Source organism: Chrysemys picta, chromosome 2 (assembly GCF_011386835.1).
Source record: "Chrysemys picta bellii isolate R12L10 chromosome 2, ASM1138683v2, whole genome shotgun sequence".
NCBI classification, from domain to species: domain Eukaryota; kingdom Metazoa; phylum Chordata; order Testudines; family Emydidae; genus Chrysemys; species Chrysemys picta.
The window spans coordinates 2671211-2677075 of NC_088792.1; positions in this window are offsets into that span (position 1 = coordinate 2671211).

Below are 5865 nucleotides of genomic sequence, written 5' to 3' on the forward strand. Positions count from 1 at the left end.
AATACAAAAACAGGAAACTAGCACAGTCTTGGTAACCACCCCACCCCAGTTATCATGCTGCAGAGAGACTGAAAGGAAAGCCTCGCCCATGAATGTACTTAACTATATTTAAACAAAAACAAAATGACTTTTTCCTCTCAGTCTGCCCTTTCAGTCATCCTCACACATGAGATTATATGAAATATGTTTCAGATAGGTTCAAATTCGTTCCATGTTCACTTTTATATGGTTATGATATATTTTGTGTAAAGTATGCCTTGTGAGGTATCATTTGAAAAGTCATAGAATCATAGAAGATTAGTGTTGGAAGAGACCTCAGAAGTTATCTAGTTCAACCCCTTGCTCAAAGCAAGACCATAATCATAATTTGCTGAACATCTTCGTCCTGTTCAAATTTGTACAACATTGAATGTGGGACTATGAGATTTTACTATATGTTTGTTATTAAAATACTTTGGAATTCTGGGGAATGCCCGCACACTAGCTCCTTAGAGCTCACAAAGGACTGTAAACAAAGGTCTTGCATGTCGTCCCCAAAAATGCCTCAAGCATGACATACACAGAAGGTGCAAGCAAAAAATTTGCAATTCACCTGAGAGGCTTTGAATCTCATGTACACAGGAGACAGCTTTGCTATACCTGGACAGGGGGAAGCGGCGGTGGGGGATGATATTCCTCAAAGAGAGGGGGAGGGTATAAAATAAGACCTCTACCTGACCGCCTCTCCTCCCCCACTTCTACTCACGGCCACAAGAACATTTGAAAGGTAAGAACCATCACTGAACGGTGGGAAGGGGTGTCCCAGGCTGGAAGAGGACACAACCTGTGACGTGTATTGCAACTTATGGTGAGACAATCTGTTTTGCTTTAAGAACTATTAGCCTTGGCAAAGTGTAGGAATTAGATTTCTTTTGGTAACCAATTCTGACTTTTATGCCTCAATCACTTAAAATCTTTGTATAGTTAATAAACTTGTTTTAATATTTTATCTAAACCAGTGTATTTTGACTGAAGTGTCTAGGAAATCTCTACTTAGGTTAACAAAGATTGTGGCAGACTCATTTCCTTTGATAAAATGACAAATTAATTAATGAGCTTACACTGATCAATGGGGTCTTAAACAGTGTAAGGCACATATTTCAGGGGTGTGAGGCTGGGGTTGGAAGAGATGCAGGTGTCACCCTGGATTTAATTCATGAATAGCTGGGCATGGCACTCATCTATTCAGCTGGGTTGAATTTACGATGTTGAAGGCTGCATCAGGTGGCCAGGAGTGGCTGTTCTGACAGCACGGCAGTGTAAAAAGCACCCTAGGCTGGAGAATTAAGGGGAAGCAGTGGTTCCATAGGACAGATTCTACCCTGGGAGAAGTCACAGGAGTGCTAGCACTTCCTTGCTCCCTCCACACAATGAACCCCTCAAGGTCCATCAGAGGGAAGTCCATTCCTGTAAACCCTGGAGACATGTTGGTGAAAAAAGCACAAATGTCACTTCCCTGATTTCTCCCCTTGTACATCTGAGCTGCCCCTGACACAAGGAAGAAAGGAGAGCAGCAGAATACGGACCCTGGACTTCAGAAAAGCAGACTTTGACTCCCTCAGGGAACTGATGGGCAGGATCCCCTGGGAGAATAAGATGAGGGGGAAAGGAGTCCAGGAGAGCTGGCTGTATATTAAAGAATCCTTATTGAGGTTGCAGGAAAAAAACATCCCGATGTGTAGAAGGAATAGTAAATATGGGAGGTGACCAGCTTGGCTTAACAGTGAAATCCTTGCTGATCTTAAACGCAAAAAAGAAGCTTACAAGAAGTGAAAGATTGGACAAATGACCCGGGAGGAGTATAAAAATATTGCTCAGGCATGCAGGAGTGAAATCAGGAAGGCCAAAATCACACTTGGAGTTGCAGCTAGCAAGAGATGTTAAAAGCAACAAGAAGGGTTTCTTCAGGTATGTTAGCAACAAGAAGGAAGTCAAGGAAAGTGTGGGCCCCTTACTGAATGAGGGAGGCAACCTAGTGCCAGAGGATGTGGAAAAAGCTAATGTACTCAATGTTTTATTTGCCTCTGTCTTCATGAACAAGGTCAGCTCCCAGACTGCTGCACAGGGCAGCACAGCATGGGGAGGAGGTGACCAGCCCTCTGTGGAGAAAGAAGTGGTTCGGGACTATTTAGAAAAGCTGGACGAGCACAAGTCCATGGGGCCGGATGCGCTGCATCTGAGGGTGCTAAAGGAGCTGGCGGATGTAATTGCAGAGCCATTGGCCATCATCTTTGAAAACTCATGGCAATCGGGGGAGATCCCGGATGACTGGAAAAAGGCTAATATAGTGCCCATTTTTAAAAAAGGGAAGAAGGAGGATCCGGGGAACTACAGGCCAGTCAGCCTCACCTCAGTCCCTGGAAAAATCATGGAGCAGGTCCTCAAGGAATCAATTCTGAAGCAGTTAGAGGAGAGGAAAGTGATCAGGAACAGTCAGCATGGATTCACCAAGGGCAAGTCGTGCCTGACTAACCTAATTGCCTTCTATGATGAGATAACTGGCTCTGTGGATCAGGGGAAAGCAGTGGATGTGTTATTCCTGGACTTTAACAAAGCTTTTGATACGGTCTCCCACAGTATTCTTGCCACCAAGTTAAAGAAGTATGGGCTGGATGAATGGACTATAAGGTGGATAGAAATCTGGCTAGATCGTTGGGATCAACAGGTAGTGATCAATGGCTCCATGTCTAGTTGGCAGCCGGCATCAAGCGGAGTGCCCCAAGGGTCGGTCCTGGGGCCAGTTTTGTTCAACATCTTCATTAATGATCTGGAGGATGGCGTGGATTGCACCCTCAGCAAGTTCGCAGATGACACTAAACTGGGGGAAGAGGTAGATACGCTGGAGGATAGGGATAGGATACAGAGGGACCTAGACAAATTAGAGGATTGGACCAAAAGAAACCTGATGAAGTTCAACATGGACAAGTGCAGAGTCCTGCTCTTAGGACGGAAGAATCCCATTCACTGTTACAGACTAGGGACCGTGTGGCTAGGAAGCAGTTCTGCAGAAAAGGAGCTAGGGGTTACAGTGGACGAGAAGCTGGATATGAATCAACAGTGTGCCCTTGTTGCCAAGAAGGCTAACGCATTTTGGGCTGTATAAGTAGGAGCATTGCCAGCAGATCGAGGAACGTGATTATTCCCCTCTATTCGACATTGGTGAGGCCTCATGTGGAGTACTGTTTCCAGTTTTGAGCCCCACACTACAAGAAGGATGTGGAAAAATTGGAAAGAGTCCAGCGGAGGGCAACAAAAATGATTAGGGGCCTGGAGCACATGACTTATGAGGAGAGGCTGAGGGAACTGGGATTGTTTAGTTTGCAGAAGAGAAGAATGAGGGGGGGATTTGATAGCTGCTTTCAACTACCTGAAGGGGGGTTCCAAAGAGGATGGAGCTCGGCAGTTCTCAGTGGTGGCAGATGACAGAACAAGGAGCAATGGTCTCAAGTTGCAGTGGGGGAGGTCCAGGTTGGATATTAGGAAACACTATTTCACTAGGAGGGTGGTGAAGCACTGGAATGGGTTACCTAGGGAGGTGGTGGAATCTCCTTCCTTAGAGGTTTTTAAGGTCAGGCTTGACAAAGCCCAGGCTGGGATGATTTAGTTGGTGTTGGTCCTGCTTTGAGCCGAGAGTTGGACTAGATACCTCCTGAGGTCCCTTCCAACCCTGATATTCTATGATTCTATGAAGTCCCTCAGATCATTAGGTGTCTCTGTGGGGGAGTCACTCGGAGATGAAGACATGGCCCCAGAGCTGTGCAAGGGAGAACCTCCCTCCAAGGGCACTAGGACCCATGTGGCCTGGGAATGAAGGAAAGAAACTGCAGTGAGGGGCCAGCCAGACTTAACAGCAGAAAGCCTAGAAGCAGCCTCAGCAGGGATTGGCCCACTACAGTTTTCTCTCTGAACAATCTCTCCCCTGTGCTCTATGCATGTTTGTTCCAACGCCCTCAGCCCCTCCCTCATAGACTTTACCTCAGCCTCACTCAACCTGTCCCCTGAACCCTCCTGCCCTCCCGCCTTCTGCCCCTTTCTCTCCCTTCTATGTTCCCCTGTCCCTTCCTTTAACTTTCTATTTAGCTTAACAAACTCCACCCAAAGAATGAAACAAACAGAAAAACCCACAACCAACCTCCTCTCCCTCCAATAACCTTGTAGCACTAGCATGTTTTGCAAACCACCACATTGCTTCGTCTGTATGTTCTAACCCTTTCCCAGAACCTTCATCTGTCTTGTCGATTTACATTGTAATCTGTTTGGCACAGAAATTGCCTCTTACTTTCTCTTTCATAGATTCCAAGTTCAGAAGGGGCCACTGTGATGATCGAGTCTGACCTGCTTCCTGCTGTGAAGGAAAGATAGGAAGAGCAGTGAGAGATCAAAGTGGCTCCTTCAGGAGTTCTTTAATTAAGAGAAAAATAAAAAAGGAATGCTATAAAAAGTGGAAACATAGACAACGGCTAAAAAAGAATATAAAAGAATAGTAGAAGCATTTAGGGAAAAATCAAAAGAACTAAGGGACAAAATGAGTTACATCTAGCAAAAAGACATAAAAGGCAGTAAGAGGAGGTTCTATAAATACATGAGAAGCAAGAGAAAGACAAAGGAAAGTATAGGCCCTCTACTTAGCAAGGAAGAAGAGAAGAACAAAAATAATGCCTATTTTGCTTCAGTCTTTGCTAAAAAGGTTAACGATGACCTGATACTTAACACAATTAATATTAACAACAAGGGGAGGGGTGGGGAGACATCAGCTAAAATAGGGAAAGAACAGGTTAAAGAATGTTTCGGTAAGTTAGACGTATTCGATTCAGCAAGGCCGGATGAATACGTCTAGGGTACTTCCTACAGTACTTAATGAACTATCTGAAGCAACCTCAGAACCATTAGCAATTATCTTTGAGACCTCATGGAGAATGAGGCCTTGTCTACACTGGCAAGTTGGAGTGCACTAAATCAGCCCTGAGCACTGTAACTCCCGAGGTGTCCACACTGGCAAGGCATGTAGAGTGCCCGGACTCCGCGGCTGAGTGCCCCTGGTAATCCACCTCCACGAGAAGTAGAGAGCTTGCTGCGCCCTGGCTGGAGCCCCACAGTGCCAGTGTGGATGCCCTGCTCTATTGCTGTGCTCTGATTGGCCTCCAGAAGTGTCCCACAATGCCTTTTCTAGGCATTCTGGTCATCACTTTGAACTCTACTGCCCTGTCCTCAGGTGACCAACTGTCAGACCTGCCCTTTAAATTCTCTGGGAATTTTGAAAGTCCCCTTCCTGTTAGCACTCCACGCCTTGCTGAGCAATCAGTGAATCTTTCCAGGTGACCATGCCTCCTTGCGCCAGGCAATCCCCGGCATGGAGCAATAGCGAGGTGCTGGACCTCATCAGTGTTTGGCGGGGAGGAAGCTGTGCAGTCCCAGCTGCGCTCCAGTGTAGGAATTATGATACCTTGGGGCAGATATCAAGGGCCGTGATGGAAAGGGGCCATGACCAGGATGCACAGCAGTGCAGGGTCAAAGTGAAGGAGCTGTGGAATGCCTACCACAAGGTGTGGGAGGCAAACCACCACTCCAGTGCTGCCCCTGTGACCTGCCATTTCTACAAAGAGCTGGACACAATACCCCACCTCCACTGCCAGGGCCAGCTCCAGGGTTTTTGCTGCCCCAAGCAGCCCCCTTCCCTCCCCCAAAAAAGCCGCGATTGCTATCTGCAGCACTTCGGTGGGAGGTCCTTCGCTCCCACGGGAGTGAGGGACCTGCCACCGAATTGCCGCCGAAGAGCCGGACCTGCTGCCCCTCTCTGGCGTGGCCGCCCCAAGCACCTGCTTGCTA